Source organism: Mesoplodon mirus, assembly GCF_964341445.2.
Source record: "Mesoplodon mirus genome assembly, chromosome: 16".
Lineage (NCBI taxonomy): Eukaryota > Metazoa > Chordata > Mammalia > Artiodactyla > Ziphiidae > Mesoplodon > Mesoplodon mirus.
In genome coordinates this window covers 33,250,027-33,270,151 of record NC_138992.1, presented here as the reverse complement: position 1 = coordinate 33,270,151, position 20,125 = coordinate 33,250,027, and the positions used below count along the sequence as shown (strand labels likewise).

The window sequence follows — 20,125 nt, the reverse complement described above, 5'->3', positions numbered from 1 at the left end:
GTAAGAAGAGACATCAGAGAACTTGCCTCCTCACTCTCCACCACGTGAGAAGGGAAGAAAGCAACTGTCTGCAAGCCAGGAAAGCCTTCACCAGAGCCTGCCCATGCTGGCACCCTGATGTCAGACTTCCAGCCTCCAAAACTGTGAAAATAAGTTTCTATTGTTCAAGCTACCCAGTTTGTGGTATTTTGTTATGGCAACCTGAGTGGACTAACACAGCTTGGTATGTTGGTGTGAGTCTGCTGCTGATTTATGTCACCACTTAGTAATGGCTCTGAAAGATAGGAAAGTCCTCCCATTGTGCAGCATTCCAGACAATGTACCCAGTCACCCACTGTATGTAGAAAAAGAAGTGACCTGAGGTAAGAATATATATGAATCCATAGGGAGTGGCCACAGCTTGGCTGGTTGGTCAGGGAACTGGAAAGAGAAAGATTAGAGTAGCAGGGTCAAAAGAGCTCAGAAAGAGACATATGGGCTTATGGGAATGAGTAGAAGTATCAATGTATCATATGCTAACACCTGACAGAGATCATCTACAATGGAAAAGGAACTAAACAACCAAGCAGACAGAATGACTGGCCACATATCATTAGCCAGCCTCCAACATCATCTGTCCCAGTGCTGACACAATGGGCTCATGACTGACAGCCATGGTGGCAGGGATGGAGGTTCTGCCCAACAGCATGGACTTCCATTTACCAAAACTGATCTAGCTACTGCCACTGCTGAATGTCCAACCTGCCAGCAGCAGAGCTAAGCCCCCTGAACTGACACCATCTCTCACAGAGAATGACTATTTTCACCCTGAAAGAGGCAGCAATTTACATTGACTGAGATCAACACGTATTTCGGACGTAAGTTTATCTTTCCTTCCTGCAGAGCCTTGGCCCAGAATCACCAGCCAAGGACTTGTAGAGCATTTGATCTACCGGAGTGTTGGGATGCCATATAACATTGCCTCAGAATGAGGGATTCACTATCCAGAAAAGAAGGTAGAGCAATGGGAACATAACCATGGCATCCATTGGTCTTTTCACATTGCACACCACCAGAAGCCATCAGCCTGAGCAGCAGAATGGCCTCTTAAAGACGTAGCTGAGGTGCCAATTAAGAGAAAATAAACTGAAAGGATTGAGTGCCTTTCCAAATCAATGACCACTGTGTGAAGCAATGTCGCAGTTGGAAGAATACATGGGTTCAGGAGACCAAGGGTTGGAAGCAGGAGTAGCCCCACTTATCCTCACCCCCCAGAACACAAGACCAACCAGAATCCCATGAAAGCTGTTTTGAAGTGGGGCAAACTTACTATAAGAAGCAAGTCAGGGACTTCCCTGGTGGTCCAGTGGTTAAGACTTCGCCTTCCAATGCAGGGGTTGCAGGTTCAATCCCCGGTCAGGGAGTTAAGATCTTACATGCCTAGCGGCCAAAAAACCAAAATATAAAACAGAAGAAATATTGTTAACAAATTCAATAAAGACATTAAAAATGGTCCACATCAAAAAAATATTTTTTGAAAAGAAGCAAGTCAATATGAATGGTGCAAGGGTTGGCTGCAATGGGTTCTACGGCAGCCGACCCAGATCTTCTCTTAGGGGCCATTCCCCCAAGCACTTAGTGCACTTATTCCCCCATCTGCTAATATCAGCCACTGGCAACTCACAGTTGTGTCCCTCACTGAACATTGTCCCCAGCCACAGGGTTATGCCTTGCTCAAGGCTATGCCCCTATCCAGAGGGCATCCCACAGCCATGACTGGTTGATGCAGGGTTACGAAAGCCGGCCAGACCTTTTGCCTCCATGTTATATAATTATGAAGGGCTTTCCCACCTCCAGGGATCCTCAAGCGATGAGCTGAAGCCTCAGCTGCAACCATGTTGCTGGTTAGCTTCTCACTCTAACCAATCTTGCCTTCCTCAAGGGCAACTGAGTCCCAAGACAACCCCCCGCAAATCCTTCTGCATACAACTCCTTGTCTCAGAATCTGTTTCCAAGGGAACCCAATATAAGATCTGAAACTTCCATTCATTCTAACAAAGTAAACACAGTTGAAAAGAAAACAAAGAATTACTTTAATTGTACGTTAGTACTAGGCACAATTAGACTTTCATTTCAAATTTAGGCAACTTTGTTGTTTTTTAAAGGGAAATGTTGTGTGTAGTTACTAAAATTTTCACAGCCACCTCCACCAGTTCTTCCTTGGCATGTCAGGCACCCATTAATGTTGTTCAAGCTACCCAATAGATGGTATTTTGTTATGGCAGACTACTCAAAGAAATATAGGCAGCACAGAGATTGGCCCGAAGAGCTATCCGAAATATCCCAGCATGGAAAAGAGGGCTTGTGTTCTAGCCAGCAGGAGAGAAAAGAAGGTTGAGAGTTTGTAATGCATATGGGTTTTATTATATTAAATTCTAAGTCTACTGTTTATCACCACTAGAAATTTATTTTGTGGCTGCCTCTTCCCTAGAGAGTTTTGCAGTGGCAAATGGGAGTGGGTGAGTATCAGTCATGATAGGCGAGATTATACTGTGGCGGTAAATGGCTGTAAACACCTCGGTGGCTTAAAACAACAAAGGTTTGTTTCTCCCTTATTTCTACTTGTCCAATGAGGGCCAGCTATTGTTTTGACTCAATTTAACTTTGGGTCTCAGTCTAATGGAGAAGTCTCATTGTGGCACTGTGAACCACACAAGCTGGCTCTCACAGCCTCTGCTCAGAAGTGGTCCACATTAGATTGGCCAAGCAAGTCACATGGGCACTTCTGAGTGCAACAGGGCAGAGATGTATAATCTTCCAATAGACACAGACACCATACAGAGGAGCACCAAAATTATGGGTAAACAGTAATATAGTCTACCACAGTAAGGTGGTTTCTTTTGCTCCTTAAAGAGGGGTCCATATACTCAGAAATCCAACTAAAGTAGGCCTATAATTATAATGATCTATATTCCTGGGATAGAAGAATTAACAATACAGACATTTAATATAAAGACACCAAATTTTTTGGATGTGTGGTAGATATCCTATGATCTTTCTCCTAAAAGAGTATTCTTTTATTGTCTTAGCATATAATAAACATATTTTTATTTCTAATAATCAGAAAATTAGAATCTCAAAATTTGAAATGTAAGGGGATAATTTAGATGGATATACATATTTTTTCCTGTAACATCTCTCTATATAATAAATACATAAAGAGAGGGAGGAGAAGAGGGAAAGGGAGGGAGGGAGGAAAGAGAGAGAAAGAGAGGCCTAGCTAGAAAGTCAGCACCATGTCTAACACTGGAAAGTCCTCATATGGCTTGGGAGTTCTTCAAGGAACCACCATGGATAGTTCTCATGGTGGGCTTCTGTTGCAGAGAAAATGACCATGTTTCTAATTGTTGAGATATGTGGAGTTCTGGGGTAAACTAGGTATATCACCTTTCCATGTAGGTTTACTAGGTTTATAGCTAGGTTTATCATCTTTCCAAGTAAGAGGACCATTTGAGTCATTGAAAGTCACCTGCAGTATCTAATAATACAAATATACTCGGGATAAAAACAGGGTATTTCCAAGTCATAAGGATTTTGGCAGGGTTACAAACACCTCTGTATCTTCAGGTGTCAGAGAAATGCCTGAAAGGTGATCCCGACAAGACAGAGGAAAAGAAAAAGGTCTTTGTTGGTGATCCTGTCTTGGCTGTGTCCCTGGAATCATCATGTGAGATTCAGTCCTGTGAGTAGCTCAAAAATGAACACAAGGGCTTCCCTGGTGGCGCAGTGGTTGAGTCTGCCTGCTGATGCAGGGGACACGGGTTCCTGCCCCGGTCCGGGAGGATCCCACATGCCGCGGAGCGGCTGGGCCTGTGAGCCATGGCCGCTGAGCCTGCGCGTCTGGAGCCTGTGCTCCACAACGGGAGAGGCCACAACAGTGAGAGGCCCGCATACTGCAAAAAAAAAAAAAAAAAGAAAAAAAAAATGAACACAAGGGCTTCCCTGGTGGCGCAGTGGTTGAGAGTCTGCCTGCTGATGCAGGGGACACGGGTTCCTGCCCCGGTCCGGGAAGATCCCACATGCCGCAGAGCGGCTGGGCCTGTGAGCCATGGCCGCTGAGCCTGCGCGTCTGGAGCCTGTGCTCTGCAACGGGAGAGGCCACAATGGTGAGAGGCCCACGTACCGCAAAAAAACCCAAAAAACAAAAAAAACGAGTACAAGCTTGTGGAGTTGCATGACTCGGTCTAGCGAAGTCTTTGGAGTCAAGCATACCTGAGCCTGAATGCTGTCTCTGTCACTCATTAGCCATGTGATCTTTAACTACCTAACCTCTCTGAGTCTTGGATTCCTCATCTGTAAATTGGGGATAATAATAGCTCTTATTCATAGGACTGTGGTGAAGATTAAATGAGATAGTATTCCTGGCACATGGTAAACCCTTAATAAGTTGTAGGTATCTTTGTCAATCATCATCAACTTCTTCATCTTCATCATCATCATGATGAGCCAATCCATAGAAATAATTAGAGAGGTACAAATGCTTGCTCAATCATGAAACATTCCACAGGCTGGGGAAGTAATGCTTGTTTTCACAAATATGTTCCTACTGTAATTACAAATATTAGATTTCTGATTTCAAAAACATTATGATACTAAGTGTCATCGACAGATGAATAGATAAAGATGTGGTTATATAGATAGATAGATAGATATGTATGTATATATGTATGTATGTATGTATGTATGTATATATATATATACACACACAGTGGAATACTACTCAGCTATAACAAAGAATGAAATCATGCCATTTTCAGCAACATGGATGGACCTAGAGATTATCATACTAAGTGAAGTAGGTGAGACAGAGAAAGACAAATATCATATGATATCACTTATATGTGGAATCTAAAAAAAAGATACAAATGAACTTATTTACAAAACAGAAACAGACTCACAGACATAGAAAACAAACTTATGGTTACCAAAGGGAAAAGGTGGCGGGAGGGATAAACCAGGAGTTTGGGATTAGCAGATACACACTACTATATATAAAATAGAAAACAAGGTCCTATTGTATAGCACAGTTCACTATCTTGAAATAATCTATAATGGAAAAGAACCTGGAAAAGCATATATATATATGAATCACTTTGCTCTATACCAGAAACTAACACAACATTGTAAATCAACTCTACTTCAATTTTTTAAAATCGTGATAAATCTCATTAATTAACTAGTTAACAATTGAATGCTCTATTTAGAAAAATCTGGGTATTGCAATCCTAACTGTTTTTCCCATTGAATTTAGCATCAACCACTACACCACAAAAATGAGCATCTTCATAATCAAACTATTTCCTTTCTCATTAAGAAGTGACTGATGTAGAGAATGGACTTGAGGACATGGGAGGGGGAAGGGTAACCTGGGACGAAGTGAGAGAGTGGCATGGACATATATACACTACTAAATGTAAAATAGATAGCTAGTGGGAAGCAGCCACATAGTACAGGGAGATCAGCTCAGTGCTTTGTGTCCACCTAGCGGGGTGGGATAGGGAGGGTGGGAGGGAGACGCAAGAGGGAAGAGATAAGGGGATATATGTTTATGTATAACTGATTCACTTTGTTATAAAGCAGAAACTAACACACCACTGTAAAGCAAGTATACTCCAATACAGATGTTAAAAAAAAAAAAAAGAAGTGTCTGAAATTTGTGATTTCATGAACTGAAATGATTTCTTTGTCCTCATTCAGAAAGAGAAAGCATCTGCTCAATACTAATGTCATGGAAAAAATTACCTCAGAAATCAGTCATTTTGTATTTCCTCCTTGGATAAATTTGCAAAACTTTGTAACTTTGTAGGGTTCCCTCAAGGGAAAAGACAAATTTAAATTCATAAAAAAATATTGCCTTCTAAATTTAATCACTGTTAAGCTATTTTATTTGCGTATTCAAACTGTACTGGGTGAAGCACAATTTGTAGGATGGTGTTTTTCAGAAAGGCACAGTGGAGAAAAATTAATCACAGAGCTCCAGAATTCGTTCACCCAAGCACAGAGAAAATATACATTAATAAGTGACTAAGTAGAATCCATAGGAGTGTGAGTATTTTCCTTTTTGAGATAGGAATGAGTTTTTCTTAGGTGCTTTGATAGCCAGGGGCTGTATAATCGGGATATAAACTATAAATGGACAGGTCATTTAGGCTTCAGAATGCCATTCTACGTCAGTTCTCTGTGTGGCCATTTCACTAAGGGTTTAATTTAAAACTTATTTCCCTATCTGAAAAGACAAAAGTTGGAGATGCATCCCCCTTTAGCTTCCTTCTCTTCATAACATCCCTAGAGAATACTATCTATAAATAGACTGCTCATGAAAGAGAAAATATAGCTAGAAAACAAACAAAAAAATCTGAGGACATATTCAAAGACAAGCAAATTTTAGAAATTGTGATTTTACTTACTTGTAAATTTATCATGTTTAAAACAAATAACCAATACTGGCAAGAATGTTGAGAAATAGGTACCCTTATCCACTGTTGGTAAAACTGTAAACTGATACAAACTTTTTGAAAGGTCGGTACAGTGTCTCCAAAACCAAGAATCTGGAAATCTTATCAAAGGCAAGTTAAGACCATGGGCTCTAGAGTTGGAAGTCTGCCTTCAAACTCCTTCTCATTACCTGCTGTGTGACTCTGGGCAAGTTTCTCAACTTTCCTGAACCTGAGAATCCTCATTTATAAACAATGGAATAATATCATAAACCTCTTAAGGCTGCTGTGAAAATCAATTGAAATAATATCTGCAAAGTATTTTATTTATTACAGAGAATATTAGTTTTCTATTGCTGCATAACAAATTACCACAAAGTGTGCTACTTAAAACAATATATATGTCTTATCTCTGTTTCTGTGGGTTGAGAGTCTAGGCATGGTTTAGCTGAGTCCTCTGCAAAACTTTAATCAAGGTGTCAGTCAGATGGCTTTCATCCAGCGGCTCAACTGGAGAAGGGTCTCTTGTTGGCTTTTGAATGGCAGTTATCCTCACCTCCTAAATACTTCCCTTAGCTCCGTGCCTCATGGATCTCCTAATATAGCCACTTACTCTTTCAAATCCAGCAAGGGAGAAAGTGTCTAGAATGAGTCTGCTAGCGAGGGTGAGTTTTATGAAATGTAACGTAATCACATCCCATCACCTTTGTCACATTCTATTGGTTAGAAGTAAGTCACAGGCCCTGCTCACACTCAAGGCAAGGAAATGACACAAAGCCATCAATACCAGGACCAGGGATTATGGGTGCCATCTTAGGGTATATCCACCACACAGAGCCTGGTAATAAATGTTAGTTATGTCTATATACGTGAAGAAGTTCAGCACAGAATTGTTTATGGCATTGAGAAATGTGAAAACAACTTAAATGGCTACCATTTAAGAAAAGCAAGCTCAAAGTGGCCGGAGCATACTGTGTGAAACGCATGAGGGTAGTGGAACTACCAAGCCAGAAGGAGCATGTCAAAACTCTCCCAGCTCCCCGAGTAATGCTTTCAGACCACAAAACACATACTATTATCTGGAAGTTGGTCTGCGTATAACAGTAGCATACTCGTCATAGTGGTAACAGTAGTGGTAAGAGGAGAAGCAATAATAGTAACATAAAGACAGCTCTTTTCACACACAGGTCATACCTGTCTCCTTCTCTCCTTGTCACTGACATCAGATCTCTTCTTTCATCCCTGCATTTCCTGAGGACAATATCAGGTGCCGAATTTCTGCTCTCCAGTTCTGTGCTATTATTATGCTCGATTCCATCAAGATCTAAGCAAACTACCCATCCAATATCCTGGCTTCACCAATCCTTTGATTCTCACAACCCACTTCAGCCATCCTTACTTATGGCCATGCTTTCAATTCCGACAGAATCTTATAAACTCTAGATTCCATCTTCCTCCCTAAGCATACTGTTTGATCCTTCCAGCTCCCTCAATTTTTCACTCCCATTTCATCAACCTTCTCCTCACTAAGGCCTCCAGAGCCTGGACCTCTACTTTATCTCCTACTGCATTAGATTCTTTCTATCTCTATATCTTTCCCAATCCAACCAGACCCAGTGGCCCACCCCTTTGGATACTGTCTCAACTTCTGACTTTCTTATTTTATTTTTACTTTCATGTTGTTATTATAAAAGATGCATATGTGCACTGGTTATTCTCCACTCCTGCACCTGCACTTCCAATCCCCAACACTCCCTGCTCTGCTCTTGTCCTGGGAGGCCAACCCCTGTGGATTGCATTTGCCAGGTTCCCTTGTCACCTGGCTTCTGGCTGGGTTCAGCCATGGCAAGCACCAGCAAAAGACTGGTGGGGGGAGGAAAGAAAGATCAGAGCGACACTACCTCCACATACCCACCCCAGCTCTGCCACTGTGACTCTAGGAAGAAAAACATAAAACCCTGCCCAGATCCTTCACCTCTCCAGACTAAAGCCTTAAGTGACTAAGTGTAGGACAGCAAACTCTGTTGCCCCCAAGGAACATGCGAAGATCCACTGTAGCTGGGGAAAGCATAAAAGAAAAAGAACGCTTCCCTGAGGGAAGGACAGGAAACAGTCCTGGGCCCAGGATACTATGTCGATACAATTAAAGGTCTCCTATCACTGGTGGAGAAGTAGGAAACTCCCTCCCACACAAGATCTGCTGGACATATAAGACAGGGTTTGTCTTCCTTGGGAAGGAGGAGTAGGATGACTGAATCTCCAAGCTAAAATGCTGACACAGAAGACCTAAGACTAGAAATAGACCAGGATAACAGAGGAAAACTCCTGACTCCGCCCCCCACCAACTAGCAAGTACCAAGTAAGAAACAACCGTAGCCTACCACTTAGGGAAAAGAGCATGAAGAGAGACCCTCTGTGGCACAGGTGCACAAGGAAAGCAGAAAGCTAAAAGTAGAGCAGGAACACTGAGGAAAACTCTCTGGCACCACAGCTCCCACCCTCGGAAGGTTAACACCAGAGGAATTTGACGTTGATGGTGCTGACGCAGAGAACATAAAAAGAGCAACAACAGCACTTCAATTCAGCTCATCTCCTAACGAAGCTGACTCGTCCTTCCCAACTCACCCCCCAACACATACACACACTAATGGTTTAGCAGAAGAAATCGTGTGCCCAGTGTCAGGCACACACACTACATACCTCATGCTCTACTGATCTACATATGGGCAGCATCCAGTAAAACATTATGAGATATATATACACACAAAGGCAAGAAAAAAATCTGCTGTCAAAAGACAAAGTAATCAACAGAACCAAACCAAGAGATGACCCAGACAGGGAATTAAAATTACTATGATTAATATCTTAAAGGCTCTAGTGGAAAAGCTAGATGGCATGCATGAAGAAATGGGAAATTTTATCAGAGACATGGAAATGATAGGAATAATCAAATAAAAATACTTAGAAAGTAAACACACACACACACAGTAACAGAAATGAAAAATGCCTTTGATGATATCATCAGTAGAATTGAGAGTCAAGGAAAGAAAAAGGTGAACGTAAAGGTAAGTCAGTAGCAATTAGCCAAACTGAAACATACAGAAGAAAAAGAATGAAACAAGCAAACACAACAGAGCATCCAAGAGGTATGGGACTATATCAGTGATCATAGATAGATAGATAGATAGATAGATAGATAGATAGACATAGATAGATAGATATAGATATATATTTTAAAATCCAGGAGAAGAGGAAATGAATATAATAGAAGAACTATTTGAAAAAACAGTGGCTAAGAATTTTTCAAGAATAATGAAATATATCATACCATAGATCCAAAAATCTCAGAGAATTCCCAAGTAAGGTAGACACGTCCCCAAAAGCACACAGATACATCATATTGAAACATATTGAACCAAACAGAAAAAGAAAATCTTGAAGGTAGCCAGAGAAAAAGGACATATTTCATGCAGAGAAACAAAGGTAAGAATTACAGAGACTTCTTGTCAGAAACTATGCAAGCCAAATGGAGATATATCTTTAAAGTACTGGGAGGAAAACCCCTCAACCCAGAATTTTACAGCCAGCAAAATATCTTTCAAAAATAGAAGTAAAATAAAGACTTTTTTTCAGATAAAAAGTTCTGAACATGAAAGAAAGTTCTGTTCTGAACATGAAAGATTCAAAATTAAATAAGAAAAAAATCTCTGCCCTCAGAAGAGCATGGAGCCAATTCAGCAAAATATACTGATAAAAAGAATTTAAATATAATGTTGCAAGTGATAGGGAAGATAATGAGTTCCATTTGAATGGCATCTGGGTCTGTTGGGTATCTAGTGAGTAGATGGAAATGTAGATCTGGAGTTCAGGAGAGAGGAAGAGTATCTGAGAGTCACCAAGTAGTTAATACCATGGAAACGAATGAAATCACTCTGCGAGGGTATGCAGTGATGGAAGAGAAAGAAGGTGGTCCAAAGATGGAACTGGAGAACACTGATACTAGAAAATACAAAGAGGGAGAGCTGTGCTGGGCCCCATTTTCATCTGCTTTCTTAAAATATCCATGTGCCTGGATGGACCTGGAGGGTATTATGCTTAGTGAAATAAGTCAGACAGAGAAAGACAAATACTATATGATATCACTTATATGTGGAATCTAAAAAATAAAACTAATGAATGAATATAACAAAACAGAATCAGACCCACAGACATAGAGAACAAATTAGTGGATACCAGTGGAGAGAGACAAGGGGGGAAGAGCAACGTAGGGGTAGAAAATTAAGAGGTACAATAAAATAGATAAGCTACAGGGATATATTATACAGCACAATATATACATAAGTTGTATATATTATACATATATTATATATTGTGTATGTTGGGAATATAGCCAATATTATGTAATAACTATAAATGAAGTATAATCTATAAAAATATTGAATCACTATGCTGTATGCCTGAAACTAATATAATATTGTAAATCAACTGTACTTCAATAAAAAAAAATTTATATCCATGTGCCAAGAAACAGGGGGAGAGAGGCAGATGAAAGGGAAAGGAAAAAAAACCACTGATTGAGCTCTCAGTAATGCCAGGCATCGTTCTCAGTGCTTTACATATATTATGTTATTTAATCCTCACAGCAGCCTTGTTTTTATTCCATTTAACAAATGAGGCACAGAGGTTAAATAATAACCCCAGTGTCACAGTATAAGTGGTAAAGCCAAGATTCCAAGCCAGATGTTTGGCCCCAATTCCTTCTTCTTTCCACTATGCTGTATTACTTCCAAAGAAGGGAGGAAAAAATAACAACTGTATCCATAAACACTCATCCCTCAATCACAATGGAAGTCTAAAACCTAAAGGAGCAATAGACGCCCCAACTTTTTCAAAAGAGACTGGCAAGCGTTCCAGATGGAGGGTTCATGGCATTGACTTTTTATGCGAAACAGGCACTCATGTGTACTGTGGGTGTCCAAGCCAGGCCCAGCTCCACATTTGGTTTCGTTCTAAATGGCCACGCTGGCCCTAAGGTCATGTTTCCTCATTCAACAGCATCTTGGTGCATATCTATAGAATTCCCCTTACAGAGTAGTACAAGTAACCTAGGAAGATTGGATTATTCATAAAGCTTTAAAAAATAATATGTCATTTCTTTAGCCATAAACATAATTTCTATCAGTCACAGAGAGCAGAATTTGGCTCTAAAACACTGGTTCTGAACAGACAGAGGAGAAAGTTTATAAAAGGAAACAGTAGGGGCTTCCCTGGTGGCGCAGTGGTTGAGAGTCCACCTGCCGATGCAGAGGACACGGGTTCGTGCCCCGGTCCGGGAAGATCCCACATGCTGCAGAGCGGCTGGGCCCGTGAGCCATGTCCGCTGAGCCTGTGCGTCTGGAGCCTGTGCTCCGCAACGGGAGAGGCCACGACAGTGAGAGGCCTAAGTACAGCAAAAATAAATAAATAAATAAAATAAAAAATAAAAGGAAACAGTAAAATATAATAAATTTAGGGTCTGTTTGGTGGGAAGAGGGACAGTCTTCTGAACAATGCTCTGTCCCAAAGATATTTTTTCCTGCCAAAGATGATAGGATCAGTGTGCTGAATGTGTAGAACTTAAGAATAAACAGGCCTTTGTCCTTTTAAATTTTATTTTCACCACTACACAAGGGGAGTCAGAGAACTGGTGTTTCACATACCAGAAATTAGAACATGGTTTTTAGAGTGTTAGAACAGGGAACTTAGCTTTTGGCAGGAACAGACCTTAAAACTCTTGGGAAGGTTTAAGTTCAGTTATATCCAAACTGACTAACAAGTACAGTTAACCATTATTACCTCCTATACCAGTCATGTTTTGTGACTTCTTATAATTATCTAAAACATACTTCATGGTTCCTGAAGGGCACAAACACATGGTAAGTTTACATATCAGATGAGTAAGTTTGACATCAAGGGACTGCCTACCATTCTACACCGAATGACAAAGAACTACCACCTAGAATAGTAAAACCAAGTTTAGTCAAGACCTTGTCTCCATCTGAGTAATGAGTAAATATTTAGCTCTTGAAGGTAAAAAATATATTGGATCCTTTGGTTCTTCTTATCAGCAAACAGAAAAGAAACCAATTTACAAATGGTGCTGAAATAAATGGTTCGAGTGTTTCCTTCAGAGTTTTCCTATTTAAACTGATTTCCTCCTTAAAGGAAGACTCATATTCCTGTTTTCTATTTTCTTTCTCAAAGACAGAACTTGTATTACTCTGTTTCCAGAGAAGATAAACATACCAACAGACAAATGGGGAAAGGCAATTAGAATAAACTGTAGGTATAGGACCAGAAGGGTAGGAAAAAGAATACAGATTCCTGATCAGTAGGTCTGAGTGTGACCTGAGATTCTGCATGACCAACAAGCTCCCAGGGGATGTCTACAGTGGTGGCCTGGGGCCCACCCTCAGAGTAGCAAGGGTATAGGCGGTGTGAGGCCAGAGCTGGCTGAGAGGCTAGGCTGAACGGAGTGGGACAGCAGAGCCCACTGCAGTCAGGGAGGTAAGTGGGACCAAAAAGAGCTAGAAAACTAGCACAGACATTAAGCTCATAGCTACGTGACCAAGACAGGCTCGCCTAGAGCAGAAGATCCCTACAAGTGAACCCCCAGACACTGACCCCTCAGTCTTCAAGTGGCTGGAGCCCTGAGCTGGTCACTCGCACCCTCTGCAGCCTCTGCTGGGCTCCATATCTACAGTGGGAAACAAAAATATCATTTTCTTGGTGTTCTATGATTGGTAAAAGGTTGGGATATACTTCTTTAGAGATCTGAAGGCTGAAGATTTGGCTTTCATGAGCAGGTGCCTAAGAAAAAGTCCTCAGAGGCCATGCAGAGGGCAAAATATGGAAGAAAATGTGAGCAAAAGCAAGCCCAGAACGGAAAAGCCTGAGGCCAAGAAAAGACAAGGCCAGAGTAGCTGCATAAGAATGTGCTGCAGGGGCTTCCCTGGTGGCGCAGTGGTTGAGAATCTGCCTGCCAATACAGGGGACACGGGTTCAAGCCCTGGTCTGGGAAGAGCCCACATGCCGCGGAGCAACTGGGCCCGTGAGCCACAGCTACTGAGCCTGAGCATCTGGCTCGCCGCAACTAGAGAAAGCCCTCGCAAAGAAATGAAGACCCAACACAGCCTAATTAATTAATTAATTAAAAAAAAAAAAAAAAAAGAATGTGTTGCAGCATGGTGGCCTCGAGAGGTAAAGATCAGTGTGAAATTCTAGCAGTAAACACAGGCCAGGACCAGAAGGACAGGATTTGGAAAAAGTGGGCTAGAATCAGATTTGAGATTAAGCACTCATGGCTAAAAGAGTTTGCCAAAATCTTGAGAAGGAATTGATATTTAAGCAAAAACATCTGTAACGTATATTATATTTCTTATTCACGTACATGTGAATGCTTTTTTTTTTTTAAAGCAGACTGTGTATCACTCATCCATAGCTATGTTTTTGTTCTCAGCTAATTCCTTTTGTTGTTTTCAAAGACTGGAGCATTAAAAAATGTCTTCAGATATCACAAACCAGTCCTAGCTAGTGAACCTTGGGCAAATCCAGCCAAGCACCTGGTGTTAATCTTGATGTCTTATGTAAGGACTCCCTTTAATTAGGTTAGCCACGTACCCAGTATTTACGAGGGATCTCAGTATCTGGTTGCCAGCAGCAAAAGAACTAAGTGCCAGCAGTTACATTCTCCTTGCAGACCTTTCCTCAAAGTCCTCTACCAAATAGGATATTTATCAATCCACCAGTTCCTACAATGAAGATGATGGCCTTGAGCCATGATCTATATTTGTTATGTTTAGTGTGACAATTCCATTCCCTAGAGAACCTCATCTTCACTCTCCCAGCAACATCAGTTGGGCTCTTTCCAGGGGTTCAAGTTTATCTCCCTTCATTGCCTTACCTGGAATCCATTGCTTGTAACTCTTCAACTTAAAAAAGTCCCAGTAGGGCTTCCCTGGTGGCGCAGGGGTTGGGAGTCCGCCTGCCGATGCATGGGACACAGGTTCTGTGCCCCGGTCTGGGTGGACCCCGCGTGCCCCGGAGCGGCTGGGCCCGTGACCCATGGCCGCTGGGCCTGCGCGTCTGGAGCCTGTGCTCCGCGGTGGGAGGTGGGAGAGGCCGCGGCGGTGAGAGGCCCGCGTACCAGAAAAAAAAAAAAAAAGTCCCAGTACATGAGTTAAACCTGTTTGCTATTTTTCTGATATAGACAATTGTTCAAACCTGTAAGGTAAATTCATTCAATTCAACTCACTTAATATTTCAGTCTCTCCTTTCTTCCTCCTTCGTACGTTAAATAAGCACAAATTGGGTTGCAATCAAAACGCAACTTTATTTTTGTCACCCAATGACATTTTAAAATTAATTTCATGAGCATACTATTTCCCTGCCCCTGGATGAAAACTTTTTTATTCCTTCTTGAGTTATACACTCTCCTAGTGTCCATAAGTTGCAAATACAAATCAACTGAATGATTTGAATGTCCAGTCCAAGATATTAATTAAAACTTTTAACTTGATTCAGCATAAAATACACCAAATATACCTCCTCCGCCCGACATCCCCCAGTTCAAATCTATTTTCTTACGGTGGCAAAAAGCGATGTGGTTGGTTTTGTCTCAGGATCATCATTTACAATTGTGCAAACTGGGTGCTGAACCACGTTGGGGGAGGGCCACCACTTACATTCATAGAGTTTTCCCTAATTTTCACGAAGAAGCTGTTGGGCAGGGCACTTCCGGCTTCTCCTCTACCTCTCCTCCTGTACAGGGCAGAGGTGTGGTAGCGAACAGGAAATCACTTCCTGAAACTGGCTCTTCCCGCAGCTAGACTGGCAGCTGTTTAACGCTGGTTCTTTCCTTTGGGGGGTCTTCTGAAGACTTGGGGAGGAGTCCCCCATGGACGACTACAATTGTAATCCCACAAGGTAAGGGATGCAGCTTTCCTTAATCTGGCAGCTTTCAGATCCCCTTGGCTTCTGCTTTCCTGGGGGTCCACTCCACACATATCCTCACTGTTGGAGTGCCCTTCCTTCTGGCAAGAGCCATCTTGGGTAGGATTCAGGCAGATCCAAGCCAGCTCTTTCTCCCTGGTTCATGGGAATTCCTACAAGTTCACCCCAGCACAACCACTTCAGTTCTGGGCCACAGCACTTGCATTCTCTCGCTTGTGAACACAGATCCCTCCCCTGTTTCTCTAGTGCAGAGAGAACAGGTCAAGCTCGCCAGTGAGTCCCATGGAAGCCCCTCGCTAGATGTGAAATGGAAGTACCTTCACCTCTCCCTGCAAAAGAGGGGGGCTCACAACAGAATAGCATTTCTCTCCAAAGAAATCCATCCATGGTACCTCCTCATTCCACTCCAACCCCTATTTATATCCTTAATCTAAAGGCCCAAGCATCATGCAACATTTCTGCATAATTTCCTATCTTAATGCTGCGTATGGGGGATTGATCTTACATTCATTTTGGCATCTGATGGCCAGATCTGTGACCTTTGAAATTAAGCCCCAGTTACATCCATTTTAGAGTCACTCCACTCCTCCTTTCCCTTCCTAACAAAAGCATTGAGACTAAACTTTCAGAGAAAACCATGATCCGCCTTCTAGATTCAATAGTAAAGACAACAGCAGAATTCACTGGGTAGTGAACTTTGTCCAGATCCCTACAGGACCTGGTGGTCAGACAAGCTGAAGGTCAGTGTGGGATTCTCTCAGACAACAGCCCTACGAGAGGCAGGCTGCCTTCTGGTCCAGTCTGTGATGATTCTATCAAGTTGGTAATTGTCCCAGGGCTAAAGAACTAAGTGTTAATACATCAAGTTGGGAAAAAAACAAAATCAAAAACCCTATGAGTGAGAGACACATACTCCAAGACACTTAGCTATGCAATGAAAGTGAATTCTTAGAATTACATTTTTATTTAACATTTTATTTATTTATTTATTTTTTTGCGGTACGCGGGCCTCTCACTGTTGTGGCCTCTCCCGTTGCGGAGCACGGGCTCCGGATGCGCAGGCTCAGCGGCCATGGCTCACGGGCCCAGCCGCACTGCGGCATGTGGGATCTTCCCCGACCGGGTCACGAACCTGTGTCCCCTGCATCAGCAGCCAGACTCTCAACCACTGCGCCACCAGGGAAGCCCAATTTAACATTTTTAAAAGTCCCACTCAGACTCTCCCTGCTAGCCACAGAACTATCTCTAAAAAGTACCTCTTCTCTTGGTGAGCCAAACTTCAGCAGCAAAGGGCTCCAAAGAGGCCATCTGTGCTCGGAACACTGTGATCAACCTTCTTGGGTGAAACTGAGTTTGCAGAGCAAAATTACCAGCTGTTCTCAGTTGCGAGGGGGCTCTATAGGAAGGAGGGAGATCTCTGTGGCTACTGGGGTTCTGGCTACACCACTAGACAATGGACTGAGAAATCTAAAGTCAGAGACTTTGTGTTCCTGCCCTGAAAGGCTCTAATAAACTTAGTGTCCAGCACGTATTTAAATATCAGGATGTCCTAGTTTAGTTCCGACTGGAATCTGGGGTCTGGATCCTTGAAGAACTAGCGGTTAGGGTGTTTATCTGCACGGGTTGGTAGACCTAAGGGGCATTGTGTGTGTGGTTGGTGTGTGTGTGTGTGTGTGTGAGAGAGAGAGAGAGAGAGAGAGAGACAATCCCCAGGACTATTTTTAAACCCCTCTGAAGAAAAATTTGAGGCAGATGCTGGAGGAACCGTTTTCATGAGGGAATTTGAAAGACATTATGCATACAGAGCACTGCTTTGGGACCTTGGCGATGAGTAAGGTGCAAAGTTGGAGACGGAACTATTCTCCCCGCCTCTGCACTAAGTCCAGAGCCAGGAGATGACACTGTGACACAGACACTGGTGTTTTCACACTGGGCACCACTGGAGTCTCTTGTTGAGTGGAGGACAGTGTCAGGGGGAGCCAGGGACAGAGAGGAAATGGCAGCAGACCCCTGTGGTGGCTGTGCCTGGATCACGAGCCACGAGAGGCAACCTTTGCCAGCCTCTCAAAATACCTGGGGCTGGGGATTTCACAGGAGCAGGTGAGGGCAAGAACAGGAAATTTGGAAGATTGACTTGAGTGGGGCTTCATTTGTACCCACAAACTGACTCAGCCATGATTTCCTGACAGCCAAGAAGAAGCATTTACAAAATGGGGGCATTTACAATAACAGCTGAGCCTGGTTACAACATGACTCATATTACATGGATTATTCCGGGGCAAATCCTGACTAGAATTAATCTAACACCTACTCAAATCTTGGGGTACATAACGAATTACTTCCAGATTCTCTCCAAGCACGTAAATTCTGGGCCCACCCCCAGAAAGTCTAAATGAGCAGATATAAGGTGGGGCCCAAGAATGTTCTAACAGGTCCCTCAGGCACTTCCCAAGCCAGTGAACTAAGGCCCAAGCTTTGACGAACACTGGCTTACAGTAATACACCACCAGGCTTGCACATATAGCCAAAAGTTGGGGATATTTTAACTTCCACGCTGAAAATAAATCTGCATACCATGACTGCCAAGGCTCACTATCCAGGTCCCTCTCCTCACACAAGTTACCTCTGGTAGCAGGAATAACCTTTGAAGAAAATCTTACTGCTGCTAATCTCAAAGGTAACAAAATTTCCACCTTCTCACCTTCTCATCTGAGGGCCTCCGTAACTCTCCATATAGTTGCACTTTGATGAGAATGAGATCAGTAGTGAAAGGATCCTTGAACAAATGAAGTAGGCAGATAAACCAGGTGCCATTTCTCTGAGGGTTGGATGAAGAAAATGTGTCTTCCCAATGACAGGGAAGACACAAAGGAACCATCTCCAGTGATGGGAACTTCAGTGCAATCATTTCCATGCGCTTGTAATAGAGAATTAAATGTTCAAGATGCTGAGCCTCCAAGACTTCAGAGACCCAGAACCAAAATCTGGAGTGATAGGTAGGAGGAAGCTATCTAGAATTCAGTGTTACCAAACTGAAGTGGCTGGTATCTTCCTCAGCCTAGGAAAGAGCCAGAGTGCATGAAGGGCCAGGAAGAGGGAGAGGGGCTGAAGAGTGAGCCAGGCAGAGGCCCAGGAGCTCTAGGGGGCCAGGGCAGGGCCCAGGCAACAGCCCAACAAGCAGCCCTTGCCAAGATGCCGAGCTAAGCCAGGGTTGGCATTCTACGTGCAACACGTCTGACTGTATTGCCACTGACTTATTTCCTGCCATTACTTAGCTAATATTCCAACATTCTCTGACAGGCATAAATTACTGCTTTAACTCTATTCCATAGTCCAGTGGTTCTCAAACTTGGGTGTGTATTGGAACACCTGGAGGGCTTGTTAAACCACAGATCTATGGACCTCAACCCAGGTTTTCCGACTTAGTAAGCCTGGGCAGGGCCAGAGAATTTGTGTTCTCACAAGTTTCCAAGTAATGCTGATGCTGCTCATCCAGCTACCACACCTTAAGAACCACTGATAGAGCCCATCCTTCCCTCAAACAGGTGAAAAGAGGAGGATGGGAGGAAACTGGAGAAAGAAAGAGGAGAAAGGGGCCTGGGAAGATGCAATATGTGACAATGTGGGCAGGGCAGTGATTTCAGTGGCCATGGAAAAGTTAAGAATAAAAAAAAAGTTTGTACCAGCTGATTGATGCAACAAATTTCACATGCAGAATTTACTGCACTGATTTGAGAGTAAATACTTCTGAGAGAAAATACTCATAGGTCATCAGCCTTTTACACTTTATTCTGAACAAGTTTAAAATTTTATAAATTTTAAAAAATTCATATCTATATGTAAAATTGTCAACTGCAAAACAGATAGTTTCACTTCTTCCTTTCCAATTTGGATGCATTTTATTTCTTTTTCTTGCCTAATTACTCTGACCAGAACTTCCAGTACTATGATGAATAGCAGTGATGTGAGTGGGCATCCTTATCTTGTTTCTGAGTTTGGGGGGAAGTTTTCTACTGAGTATGAGGTTAGCTGTGGGAAAATTCATAGTTGAGAAAGTTTGGAGGGTAAGGGGAGGTGAAAGGGCACCAAGGGTGGGGATTGCCTGAAATTTATTCATTTTACCCTTGGTGGGCTGAAAGTTTTAAAAGCCAAGTTATCAAGGAAGATTTAAAGTTAAAACTGATTGCCTAGGTCTAGTTCCAGTTACTATTGCTTTAACTTGCAATAGCTGTGGAATCTTGGGCAAGGTTCCTGACTTTTCTGACCTTAGTCTCCTTCTCTATAAAATAAACCTGCAAGTGGTTATCCTGAGAGTAACACAGCTTTAAGGAAGGCCTGGCCTGACCACAGGAGAGTCGGCTACCACTTTAAACTATTTAACAATTAAAACTCCCCAAGACCAGCTCAGGCACAAACTGAGAACTGACTCCTGTCTCCACTCACCCAGCACTCTTCCCTTTGTACACCCAGCTCAGATCCGGGTTCCTTATTTTACTGAAGTGAACTGCTCACCTCATACTCTTTTAAACTTCAAATCAAAAGGCATCCCCATTTTACAGATAGAAAAACTGAGGTTCAGAGGGGTTTAAGCCACTCACCCAAGGTCACATGGCCAATAAATGGTAGAACTGAGATCTTTCTCATCTGCCTGACCATTGTAT

General features: G+C 42.5%; 1 long non-coding RNA gene across 1 annotated transcript in view; it reads right to left on the bottom strand.

The window, feature by feature from the left end:
• LOC309791897 overlaps positions 1 to 20,125 on the bottom strand; it is a 48,879-nt gene that overhangs the window by 23,800 nt on the left and 4,954 nt on the right. Inside the window, exon 2 of the long non-coding RNA XR_014291578.1 lies at positions 1,310 to 1,419. This is a non-coding gene — a long non-coding RNA (uncharacterized lncRNA). The remainder of the gene's footprint in view (positions 1 to 1,309; positions 1,420 to 20,125) is intronic.